The sequence below is a fragment of the Callospermophilus lateralis genome, chromosome 7, assembly GCF_048772815.1.
Source record: "Callospermophilus lateralis isolate mCalLat2 chromosome 7, mCalLat2.hap1, whole genome shotgun sequence".
In the NCBI taxonomy this organism is placed as follows: Eukaryota; Metazoa; Chordata; class Mammalia; order Rodentia; family Sciuridae; genus Callospermophilus; species Callospermophilus lateralis.
Window position 1 is genome coordinate 105,193,669 of NC_135311.1, and position 13,725 is coordinate 105,207,393.

The following is a 13,725-nucleotide window of genomic DNA, read 5'->3' on the forward strand; positions in this document are numbered from 1 at the left end:
CAATATTATCCCATAAGTACAGTTGATTTTTTAATTTTCAGTTTTATACACATTTTTATACACATTTTAAAGTTTTGAGACAGGGTCTTGCTAAGTTGCTGAGACTGGCTTTGAACTTGGGATCTTCTTGCCTGAACCTCCTGAGCCTATTGGGTTACAGGCAAGCACCACCAGGCCTGGCCTCTTTTCCTCTTTTTAATACAACTTGGTGTGTGAATTTGCTTGGTTTATGTGCTAGAGAAAATTGTATTCCTAAGCTTTGAATATCATTAAGTTCTTCCCCCGTCATCTACCAAATATTCTCATTTTTAGGTAAGTACTGAGAGAGAGAGGGGAATCTTAAATTTGGCTTCATCAAAGTAGAAAATCACTGAACTGAAAAGTTAAGTCTAGCATAATTATATTTGATAGTCTGTAAATAGTTTGTTCTAGGTTAAGAATATAAAAATTTCTTTATAAAAATTTCATCTTCTATATGTAGATCATATAAATGAAAAGTGGAATATGCACAAATATCACAAATGTACAAACTACAAACATAATCCTTGTGTTTATAGTAATGTTGATAGAAAACTCAGATGAGCTCATGACAAAGAGTTGTAAGTGTGATACTGTATCTAGTCAGGTAAAACATTATTTTGTAAGTTAGTTAACAAAGTGTTATCACTATCATATAGTATGTAATCCACATCATTAAAAGCAGACAGGAGCATCATTGTTTATAATCTTGTGCTTTCCAGTAGTATGATTAAACGGATTTATCAGAATGCCTTCCTAGGCATTCTTCATTGCCATGTGGCTGACCTCTAATTGCTAATCACTCGATCCCTAGGCAAGCAGGGGCCTACAATACTACTGAAATGGCAGTGTTTATTAGAGAATGAGAACTAAAGCACAGAAGTATTTTCCTATTTGACTTCATGGATTTTTATCAAGTTATAATGATGCCATTTCTTATGTTGAAACAATAAGAGAAAAGTTCAAAGGCCTACAAAAGATACAATGTAAAAAGGGGATATGTCGATTTCTGCTGTTATAAAAATAGTCACATTAGTATACATTTTAGTAAAGCCTAACTAAAAAGTTAGGGTTGGTTTGTTTGTTTATTTATTTATTGGTAGCCTTACCACTATATCTTCTGGTATAAGTAGAAATTAGCTTTTTAAAAAATATTTAATTTTTAGCTGTAATTGGACACAATGCCTTTATTTTTTAATGTGGTGCTGTGGATCGAACCCAGGGCCTAGCATGTGCTAGGTCAACGCTCTACCCGTGAGCCACAACCCCAGCCCCAAGAAATTAGCTTTTTATAACTACTTTTAGTGCTCATTTCATGGGAAATTTATTTATTCATTTATTTATGGTGCTGGGGATTGAACCCAGGACCTTTGAATGCTAGGCAAGTGCTCTACCACTGAGCTTTATCTTCAACCCTCATGGAAATCATTCCAAAAAACAAAACCTTAAAAGCTAACAGTAATAATTAATTTAACTTGTAATTTTTTTTCATTTTATTTGGTGTTTCATAAAATAAAAATAATTTTGACATCTAAATAATAAGTGTACAAAAAATTTTCCTAGAGTTATATACCATTTCAAATTTTGAAAATAGTAAATTCTGTGAAAAAAACTATTTTGTTTAGGTGATTGGTTTGATATTTAATTGATTTTATTGATATTTTGTTACATTTTTCTCTGGAATCAGTTCAGTGGATGTTGCCAAATTGGGGGGGGGGTGGTAGTTGTAGAATAAAGTAATTATAATGCAACAACTCTGATAAAGTTCTGCTCCTAGATACCACCATTCCAATTCTAGTGCAATGGCAAACATAATGTTCTTTTCCTATAAAGTATTAATATTCTCTAAAACAATACATACTCTTGAAGGGAGTTTATTTATGTTATTTCACCTACTGTGATTCTTCTCAAGAATATTCATGAATTTTCAGTTTGTAAATTTACTCTTAAGTAAATTTTAAATAATTTAATAAAACATAAAGTACCAAGTTCTTAAACTATTTACTGACAAGCCATTTTCTCCTGAAATTTTGGTGAGAATTATTTTTAAAAAATCTTCTTGACTTTACTGCCACTAGGGGGTGCCTGGTAATTGAGGTTTATATTTATAATTTCTGGGGAAAGAAAAAAGGTACTAGAGTTGCAAAATTATCATATGAACACTTACAATTGAATTAAAAATCATTTAAAGTAAATTATACATTTAGAAAACAGAATTTCAAGCTTTTTGAGAATTTAAGAGCAAACTCTTTAGTCATGATCTTTATAACAGTTAAAAAGCATTTTAAGACTTTTGAAAAATTTTTAAATTAGCTGGCACAGCTTCATGTGTTTGTGATCCCTGGTACTTGGAAGGCTGAGTGAAATGATCATAAGTTCAGCCAGCCTGGACAACTTAGTGAGACTTGTCTCAAAAAAAGGGGTAAAATCAGATTTCACTAATTAATTGTAAGGCTGAGGCTTCTGTGGCACAGCTACAAATTATAAGTCATAGGAAAATTAGAAAGGTAAAAAACTACATGTTTCATATTATTGTAGAAAAGATTTAGCTCATTGATTTTTTTTTTTTTTTTTGATTACTTGGTGGATAAAGAAAAGCTCTGTCCTCAAAAAGTGTGTAAATCTATTCATTTAGGATATGAGGCCTCTAAAAATTTCTTGCCTTTTCTGAAAAATTTTTTTAGATTATATTTATTCCTAGTTCCTTCTAAATTCAGGTTGCTTCATTGAATCTCCATTGTAAGTTTTTCTTTTCTTCACCTGTTCTAAATATTAGTGTTCTTGAGAGTTCTATTCTTAGCAATCCTCTTATTTATTGTACCTTCTCCCTGGCATTTTATCTCAATCTTTCATTTTCTTTTTCTTTTAATTTTTTATTTTTGGTTGTAGATGGACACATACCTTTATTTTATTTATTTATTTTTAATTTATTTTTATATGGTGCTGAGAATCCAACCCAGTGCCTCACACATGTCAGGCAAGCGCTCTACCACTAAACCACAACCCCAGCCCCTCAACCTTTTATTTTCTATAGTCTAGTTTGTATTTACAAACTCGAATGTCCAGTTTATATGTGAAGCCTGACATTTTTGCGTCTTGTATTTAATTCAAAGTTAAATTCTAGAACTGAGCTAATTATCTTCCTGGAAAAATCTACACTTGTACCTTTATTTTTTGTCTCAGATGAATGATATTGTAAGATACTGAGGTACATTTTATGGGATGATGATTATTAAAAAGGCCATTGGGTGGACATATATAAGTAATTTATGACTTTATTAAAATCACTTTTGGTAGAATGGTGTAAAGGACAACTAGAATATAGTAGATTTTAAGGGATAAGTGAGAATTAAGGAGTTAATATTATCTTCAGAAAACTTGACTACTAAGGGAAAAAGTAGTGTTTAGAGACTGGATAATTATTGGAGAAAGAAACAGCAAATAGGAAAAATTTTAACAAGTGAAACCAAAAAAGGGCTGACAACCAAAAAGGGGTATGGGAGTGTCTTAGTTAACTAAGTCTTCTATAAAAAACTCTGTGTGTGTGTGTGTGTGTGTGTGTGTGTGTGTGTGTGTGTCTTAGAGAGAGAGAGAGAGAAGAGGGAGAGAGGGAAGGGGTACCTCCAGAGATATTGGTCCTTTTCAGTCCCAGCAGATTAGGGCCCCACCTTTATGACCTCATTTAACCTACTAAAGACCCTATTTCCAAATATAGTCAGTCACATTGAGGGTTATGGCTTGGATGTATGAATTTTAAAGGGATACATTTCATTCTGTAGCAGGGAAGCAGGGGTGGAGTTCATTATTAAGTTTTAAAATGAAGTTAGCTAGTAGGTTTAGAGTCAGTGGGAAAGGTGAAAGAATAGAAAAGAATAAAAAGATTTGATGCCAAATGGGCAATATTTTTGGGTTCTAGATTTCAGCACTGTAATAGTAATGGTTTGTAACAAAGTCTAAATTTATAGATAATACTGAAATAGAAATCGTGTGATAGTTATGAGAATAAGGATTTCAAGAAAGTATTAAGTATTTGATAAGTGATATTAATATCAATTAAATTTAAGATATGAGCATTGTAGTACAAGATGATGTGATAGCTGTAAACTTGTGTAAACAAGTCAGCAAAATTTGCCAGAATTATAAGGAGAAATTGACCGATCATAGTCACATACCAAATCTTTCACATTTATTGTCTATCTCATCACAACGTAAAGCTACAAAAAAACCAAGAAACTTTTGTTTATTGCTGTATCCCTAGCAGTCAAAAGAGTGTCTGAAACATAGTAGATACTTGGAAATATTTTTGGAATGCATACTGTAAAGTGGATTCCAAATATTCCTAAGAATATTTGCCTCTTAAAAGACATCTAAGCCAAGGAGTGGAATTCTAATGCTGAAGAGCAGAGACTAGATATTTGGTTAACAAAGGACAAATATCTCATAAATTTAAGGAAGTAGACAATTGCTACTCCTTGACATGAAGTTAGACTTTATCTTTGCCCAGTGTTCCCTCTGGTTTTTCCCAATCTGGTATGGGGTATTGAAAGAAACTCTTGACATTATATTTAAACAGAGTCTGTTCTGTATATGACCTACAATAAGTTTCGTAGCCTCAGGTTACAGGTTTCTTCTGTGAGCCTTAGTTTTCTTCATCCTCATACTGTTTGATGTATGATGATCTCTCCAACTAGATCCTGAACTATAAAGAGCAAGAGTATTCTTATTGAGCATCTCCCTAAACTTAAAAGTGTTATAAGAAGTCTGTAATAAACATCCGTTGTAATGAATATGAAAAGTTTCATGACTAATGAAGCAAAGTGAGTTTTATTTTGGAGGGAGTCTATCATCTGTATTCTATTCACTGGTTGTTTTACTGTTGTCAAACTTATCATAAAATGTTTCAGATAAATGGAGAATCTTTCATATTACACATGAAGAGTGTCAATTATTCACTCATTAACTAGATATATACTAAGTATATTCCTATAATGTGTTTAGGTCTTTGTTGTAGGTACTAGTGATAAAATGAGGAACAAGATAAAAAGGTCCCTTCTTTCACAGAGTTTACAGAGTAATATGTGTAGAGGTGATGGGGGTTGTTTATAAATAAGGTAACAGAAAAAAAAGAGGTGATCCTAAGTACTTTGCAGAAAAACAAAATAAGATGACATGATAAAGAGTAATTGGGTGACTAATGAAGTTTTTAAGATCAGGAAAGGCCTCTCTGAATATGTACTATTTAAGTTGAGACATGAATGATCAAGGAATCATTTAAGTGAAGGGAAGAGTTAAGAGTATTCTAGGCAGAAGATTTAGCTTGTGCCAGAGCCTTAAGACCTTGTATAAATATCGTTGAAGAAGGTTTGACATTTCTTGCTTGGTATTGCCTATGATCACCTTGTTAGTAAAGGGCTGAATGGATATTTTGCTAATAAAAGAGAGTCTTTGCAACTTGCTTTATTCACAGTCTAATAAGTGATGAAAACTTTCAACTAATAGGCCCAGTATAAAAGGTCAAGGCTCAACTACTGATGGTAAAAGGGACAACTACAAACAAAAGATACATGTTTTCTGTCACCTTGCCATAAAAGTGAGGAAAATCTACATAGTTAAAATGGAGCTGGATATTTTCATATATTACAGACTATGACCAAAGCATTTGTAAAGACTGTCTTTTATTATGAAGACTTTATTTAATTCTTTTCTAGCAGGGCCATGTTAATCTTTTATTGACTTCTGTGAGAGTGTTGAGCTTTCATCATGTATAGTCAAGTACATGCCCATCTCATGTGATCTCTATATTGTGAAGTTATTTTCAACTGTGGCTCTGAATTATTTGCTGTTTCTGCAAGCCAAAGTAAATTCAGGTGCTAATTGGGATTCCTGTGATATTTGAGTAAACAACTGTTGTTAAATATATGTGTTAAGGGCTGGGGATGTGGCTCAGGGGTCTAGTGCCCCTGAGTTCAATTCCCATTATGTCTTTTTTTTCCCCCCTTGAAAAAAAACTGTTGGTGGGAGAGAAGGTGACAGTAGTTGTGAATCAAGAATACAGTTATTGTGTTTTTTCATTGGGTGCTGTGCAAGTTGTTGAGGAGTAGTGAATCAAAATAGCTGAGTTTTAGGTCCATCACTGTTACTGCAGGTCTGGACTCAGATGCTACCTGAAAATAGAGTGGCTTTTCCTTTCTTTTCTTCTTCTTTTTTTGGTAGTAATAGTGGTACTGAGGATTGAACCTCAGGCACTCTACCCGCGAGCTACATCCCCAGCCCCTTATTTTTATTTTTTTATAAGACAGTATCTCACTTAGTTGCAATCCTCGTGCCTCAGCGTGCACCACTGTTCCCAGGTTATGAGGCTTTTCTAGATTTGTAGGCATTCATGATATCATTCACCCTTCTTGGTTTCTTAGCAGTGGATTATATATGGAAAAATCAATGGCCAAATTGGAAAACAAAACTGCTTTAATAGCTGGGCAAGCACCCAATGGAGCTTGTGGTTTAGACCTGAGTCTTAAATGAGATCTTTTTACTCTCACTCCAATTCTAAGTCTTAGGATCCCACACTCTGATAACATATAGAGTTATGACTAAGTCTGCAGAGCCTGGTGGCATGATGCAGCAGGCCTGCCTCATCAACCTAGTCATAGGAAAGACAGCTTAGAGAGCTCATGACAAGTTTTTTCCATGGTTGTACCTTCCACAGCAAGTGAGAAATGGAAAAGAATTTAGTGAACTGTGGCACAGGAAGTAAAAGAGGAAGCTGCTGGTCTCATTCCTGACTTCATAATACTATCTGACCTTGTGAATAGTCCTAATTGGCTCTTTTCTCCCTCCCATAGAAACAAATCTAGAATGGAGAAGGGGGAATGCTACAGATGTTCTTGTTTAAAAAAAAAAAAAATTCCCTCATAGTATATATATTTTTCTTTTTCTCATTCCCACTTCTCTCATCCTGGACTGAGGCAATGCTAGCCACTTTACTGTCCCATTAGTCCAACTAAGAAAGATATCCAAAGAATGTTGTGGGATTCGATAATGAGAAGGACATTCTGAGGTTACTTTAAAATAGTTCCCATCCTACTTCTGCTTCTCCAAACAATCTATGCACAAATCTTAATCTTTATAGTATTTTTCACCCCTTTGTCTGTATCTGACTATTTCAATTTTTGGTATACTCCCCTAAAATTAGCAGAGTCACATCCAAGAACTCTGACTTCTTTCTAGAGAAGGAAGTTTTAGGATATCATCTTTGGAAAAAGCTAAAGCAGCCATCTAATCCAATCCCATTTTATGACTGGGGTGCAGAAAGAGAAGGTTAAATAGTCTATTGAGTCCTTAGCATCTTCCCTGAGAATGTTCAAGATAATAATTTCTCTCAGGACTTTGGGGAGCAGGTGTGATTAAATAAGATAACATTTATGAGCATTAGGCCTGGCACCTTGCAGGTACTCGTAGTTTCTCTTTGCCAGGTGACAGTGCTAGTTAATAGATGAGCCAGGACTTGGATTTCACAAGACTCTTAACTTCAAATCACTCATCATGTGCCTTAATCATCCTAGAGATGAGTTGTTCAGTATAACTCAGGGGTTGCTCAAAAGAATGGTCCTCAACATAAAAATCTCATTTAAATCTAGTTATGTATTGAAGTAAACCAACAGCAGCGCCTCCTGGCCCACAGTAGATATTCAGTAAGTAAGTCCTTTATATGGATGGGTAAAGTAATGCAAATACATCAGGAATACATAGGTAGGCAACTGCCAGTGGGAGAGGGTTTTTTTGAGTATTTTTATTTTCAAACTGGAAAAAAATAGGTTTCAAAGTATGTAATTTCTCCAAATTGGTATAATTTCATTTGCAGTTTTTTTGTTTTTCTTCCTCATGATTGATTTTTAGTGATCAATTTTGTGAGTTTTTTTTTCCTACAATGTGGCAGTAAAAAGGAGTCCTTTCAATGACCTATACAGTTTATGTATGCTTTATGTATCCAAGTAAATATTTTTGACTGAATCAATTATATTTTTTTCTTCCAAAATACCTTACAAAACAATTTTTTCTTGTCACAAAGGATATTTATCTGCAAAAATACTTTAAGTCACAAATGTTATAATTAGAACAAAGCATTGTTTGATGTAGGACTCAAAATGTTGTTTCTCCATTATAAGTTGATATAATCAGTATTTCAAGTACATTATTGTGATTGCATTTCAACTTAAGTTTAATTCAGGTGGGCATTATTATTAGACTTTGTGAAAGTAAAATTTGAAAATATTGGGTTGGTAAATGTTTCTTAATAAGGAGCTCCATGAAAGTGGCTCATTTTAAATAGAGGACATTTCCCTAAAGTTATGCATTCTGGATGGAAAAAGAAACTTGTCCCCAATTAAAGCATCAATGGAGACCACAACACATCTAATTGGAGTCATGTACCAAACCTATTATACAGTTTACTGCCTTTTGATAGGTCAGTGACTACTGAGATTAGCTTGTTAGCATCACGCTTTGAAAAAGAACTGCAGGTATTCTCTGTGATTGAGGGAAGTGATTGATTTAATCGACAGCAAGAAACTTGGTCACTAATTGATGAAACAAAAATCAATATATCTGTAAATATAAATTTTCCCTCATAGTTAGTCTAGATGGATCGAATTATGTTGTGACAGTTTTACTGTATCACAAAATATCACCATCACTACTAATTACCACATTTTGATTAATCTTATGTACTTTGGCTAATACATTTTGCTGAATCCAATATATCACTATATTGATAAACAGTAATTATAGACAAAAGGCTGCCTGAACTTTGAAATCATCTTAAAAAATGTTATTAGGAAAAATGTTATTATGAATTATGTGAAACAAAATGTTTGTTTATCTAGACATTTAATTGCCAGCAAAGAAAGCAATTAAAAGTAGCTGCAGAGTAAGAGGCCAACCTTCGTTAAACATGATTTTAAGATTGTTACAGAACTTGTGGTGATGATAACATGGTGTCTTGGAGGATGTTAACAACTGTAGCAGAGTGTTAATTAAGAATGATGTAATCTACAGCTCAAAATTATTAGTATCATATGTTAGTTTAGCTGGACAGGAACAAAACCTAGTTTCAGTTATGATAATAGCTCAAGTAATATTTATAGTGGAAAGATTAACATTTTATTTTTATGCCTTTCCTGAGACATTTTAAAAATCCTGAATGAAATACAATCATGTGTAAACATCAAGGCCCTAGTTCATTTACATATGTGCCAGATTTTCAAACTGATTGCTATTTGAACCTAATCTGTCATTGCTGGCTGCATTAGCTACAACAAACATTACATTTACATATTGATTTCTTATTTTGTTTTAGTGTAAATAATCCATAATTATAGTAAATTTAGTCTTTTGTTGACAAGAGCTCATATGACTCTAAGTTTAGAATGGAAATTTAAAACGCCATGTGTCATGCTTTTTAATCTAAAATCAGATATATTTAAAAGGATAAAAAGATCATTGTAGATCACAACATATTCTAAGGAGACAAAAGAGAAAAATTCTAGTGTGTTTTGGAAAGATGTAAAGTGTAAATGAAAAATTCAATAATGTATTTTAAAATTATTTACTTTTTTATTATATAAATCATAGGTGTTTCAAATAAATTAATGTTCTTGCTTCAATATCAGGCCATATTTAAAAAATAAAATCTAGTATAAATAACTTGATAATCCTGTCTTATATTGATATTTTTATTTAAAATATCCAGTACAAGAAAAGAAGTAGCACATATACACAGCAGGAACAAAAGGAGACTTTCTGTCTCTGTATTGATAAAAAACAAAAACAAAAACTTGTTTTAACTACACATGCAGCATTGATTTTAAGAAGTATAATTTCACTGATGACAACTCACAGATGTCATTAGACATACAGTGTTATTAAGTCATAATGGCAACAAGCCCATGGTTCCCATTTACACTGATTAAAAGTGTGTTGTATTTTTGAAGTTAAAAAATATTGGGCAAGCTGTGCACTGTGGTGCATGCCTATAATTCCAGCAGCTTGGCAAACTGAGGCAGGAGGATCGAGAGTTCAAAGCCAGCCTTAGCACTGCCAGGCGTGAAGCAACCAGTGAGACGCTGTCTTTAAATAAAATCTAAAATAGGGCTGAGGATGTGGCTTAGTGGTTGCCCCTAAGTTCAATCCCCAGTACCCTCCCTCCCAAATTGGGCCCATTGAATTGGGAAGATGGTGGCTATCAGTTTATTCAAGCATTTTTTATGGTTGAAATATTTTATGGAAATGTAATTAACAAAGTAAATGTACAATTCTTAAGTGTCTCAAAGTTATGTATGAGTTTTGACAGAAGCGTATGGTTTTCTACCATGGATTTTAATGAGCCAGGTTTTAATTTGGATGTATACATACAGGTGTCTAACAAGTAGCCACTTTCGAAGTCTATACTGAACTGATGACAGCTTTTTACCTGAGTTCTGTGAATACAGAAACCCTAACTAAGGTCCCTTAACATTAGTCAGCTTGGGCTGCTGTGACAAAATGCAAGAAACTGTCAGATTTAAACAACAGACACTTATTTCTTACATTTCTAGAGGCTGGAAGAAGTCCAAGATCAAGGTGTCAGCAAATTCAGTTTCTGGGAGTGCCCTCATTTTGTCTTGGCTGCCTTCTTGCAGTATTCTCACATGGCAGAAAGAGAGAAAAAGCTCTGGTTTCTCTTAATCGTCTTATGAGAATACTAGTGCCACCATCCTAGTGACCTCATCTAAACCTATTACTTCCCAAAGGATTCACCTCCAAATGCTATCAAATTGGGAATTAGGACTTTAATATATGGATTTTGGGTAGGACACAAACATTTTAGTCTGTAACAGCCCTGAAAATTTATCTTTATCTTTTCTAGTTTAGTTGTTAGTTTTGATGGGGTCAGACTTTATAATAGTGAGTTCCTGCCCTAGAACAGTTAATGTTTTAATAGGTAGTCTATGGTTCAGCCTAGTTAGATCTGCCCACTGAAGACTTTCAGAGGGAATTCTGGATTCAAGAAATTGCAGGAGAAGAAATTCCTCAATGACTATTTTTATTCTTAGTTCAAGATTCCTTAACCTGTTAGTGTGATACACTATGAAATGGGCCTGCAGAGGAGAAACCATTTCTCTTTATTCTTCAGGAATTAATGATAGGTCTGTAAGTACATGGTGATTAAATTCAGTCAAGACAATAAAGACTTATATTTATTTTCTTAGTGTTGCTGATTTATCAGTTCTTGACACGTGAAGGGTAATAATATATGGCTTTGTACATTCACATGTATAAAAATGCCTCAACTACAGATTTATCTGTTGGAGTCTATGTGTTAACATTTGCTTCACAGGATTTTCCTCTTTTAAAAAAATGGAGAACAATGTAAAATGTAAACGAAGCCATCAAATTAAAAATAACATTGACTGGCTGGGGATGTGGCTCAAGCGGTAGTGCGCTCACCTGGCATGCTTGTGGCCTGGGTTCGATCCTCAGCACCGCATACAAACAAAGATGTTGTGTTCGCCGAAAACTAAAAAATAAATATTAAAAAAAAATTCTCTCTCTCTTAAAAAAAAAATAACATTGACATTCATTAGTAGGCAGGTATTTACAGATGACTTCTTTTTTCCTGATAAATGTTTATAGTTAAATTGGTAGGTGATCTTCTCAGGCATAGATAATAGATTCTTCTAATGAAAGAATATTGGAAACCCAAGACTTGTGGACAAAGAAGAGAGCTGTTTTTGGCTTAGATATTAATGCTTAGTTATGCTAAGAATGTTAGGAAATTGATTGTCTTGTCTTTATTTTAGCGTTCCCTCTCTTACACACACTCTTCCCCAGTGTTAAGAAATTAGCTGGGTGTGGTGGTGCACACCTGTAATCCTGGCTGAGTCAGGATGATTGCTGAGCTCAGGAGTTCAGAGCCAGCCTGGGCAACATAGCAAGACACAGCCTCTTTAAAAACAAAACAAAACAAAAAACAAACAAACAAACAAAAAACCTTGTTAGAAGAATTATGAGATGATATGAGTTAAAATGTCTTCTGTCCTATGTGCTTATGATTCCGTCCCGTCCCATCCCATCTCATCCTATCCCATCCCATCCCAAACAGTCACTAGCTCAGAGTTTGGGGACAAATGTATATGGTTTTGATTATATTTTAAATATTAATTTCAGTCTGTATTTGAAGGTAGAGCAAAGTATACCTGATCCTTCTCTGTTTTATAGAAACCAAACCATGTCTTTATTGATAAGCATAAATATCCCAATTGAAAAAAAATGGAGAAAAAAAATTAAAAAAAAAAAAAGAACAATGAGGAGAGACCGTATGTTTTATTCTCACAAAACTATTTCTTGCAGTGTGTTAGAATTTAAACTGCTTTTTAAAAGTTTTTACATTTCTTTTGTTGCCACTTTTTATCATCTCTTGAAGAGAAAACATGCCATTTAAAACAAAAACATTATTTCTCACCTAGCTATTTTGGCTGATCATCCTTCTTAGACTTCAAAAATCAAAAGTTGAAGTAGCATTTGCATTTTGAAATGCTACTTGAGAGACAGCCTTGTGTGATTGTTGATGGTTGTGGTTATCCTGACCAACCATTAGGACATTAGGAGGCACTGTGAGGGAAAAAAATTGCTTCTGGATACAGCAACTGAGTCCCTAATTTTTTCCATTAGCTTCAGCAATTAGAGTCAATTTGCTTAGATAACATTTTAGCAATAAAGTCCTTGCAAATTATGCAAATTGCCCCAAAACCCCCCAAAAAACAAAACTTATTCAGTCCTTATGCTGGATTCTGTGGGAAGTATAGATGGTCTCATTTAAGTATCTTTTGGTGTGTGTAGCACATTAGGAAGATCGGTATTAGAGTTTTTAGCACATGGTACCATGTATACCATATGTGAACTTATGTGAATTTTTTTCTTTTTTAAATTTATTTTAATTAGTTACACATGACAGTAGTGAATTTTTTTTTTTTGAAGACAGAGGGGGGGGGGGAGAGAGAGAGAGAGAGAGAGAGAGAGAGAGAGAGAGAGAGAGAATGAATTGTAGTATTTATTTTTTAGTTCTCGGCAGACACAACATCTTTCTTTGTGGTGCTGAGGATTGAACCCAGGCCGCACGCATGCCAGGCGAGTGCGCTACCGCTTGAGCCACATCCCCAGCCCCGTAGTGAATTTTTAAGTATGCTTGTCTACCTATCCCTCAATAAACTCAAAGGAAGCAGAAATATAATCTTACTGGGTTCACTTCCCTGGTAATTAAGGGCAAATCAGAAGAGTATAATCTCTGAAACATGAATATGGTAATTTTCCTGGTCTTATTGCACTTAATGTAGCAGTAGCATTTAGTGTGATTGAACATGTCCTAATTGAGATAGTTATGTCATTTGGTTATCTTATACTAGACTTTCTTGATTTTTCTCTTATCTCACTATCAAACTCCATTAAAGGACCCCTTCCCCTTCGCTTTATTTCAAGTGACTGGAATTCCTTAAGGGCTCCATCTCACCCTCTCTGCTTTTCTACTTTTCTATAGATAACGTATTTTCCTAGGTGATTTCTTTTGGCCACAAAGTCTAAATATTGTCTGTATACCGTTAACTCTCTTGCTTTGACCTCTCTTGACTTTTGGCTCTTACATTCAACTGTTTGTGACTTTTTTTTTTTTTTGAT

The 13,725-nt window shown here is 34.0% G+C and overlaps 1 protein-coding gene across 1 annotated transcript in view; it reads left to right on the plus strand.

The window, feature by feature from the left end:
• Faf1 (Fas associated factor 1) overlaps positions 1-13,725 on the plus strand; it is a 396,527-nt gene that overhangs the window by 163,112 nt on the left and 219,690 nt on the right. The gene's annotated exons all lie outside the window — the stretch shown is intronic.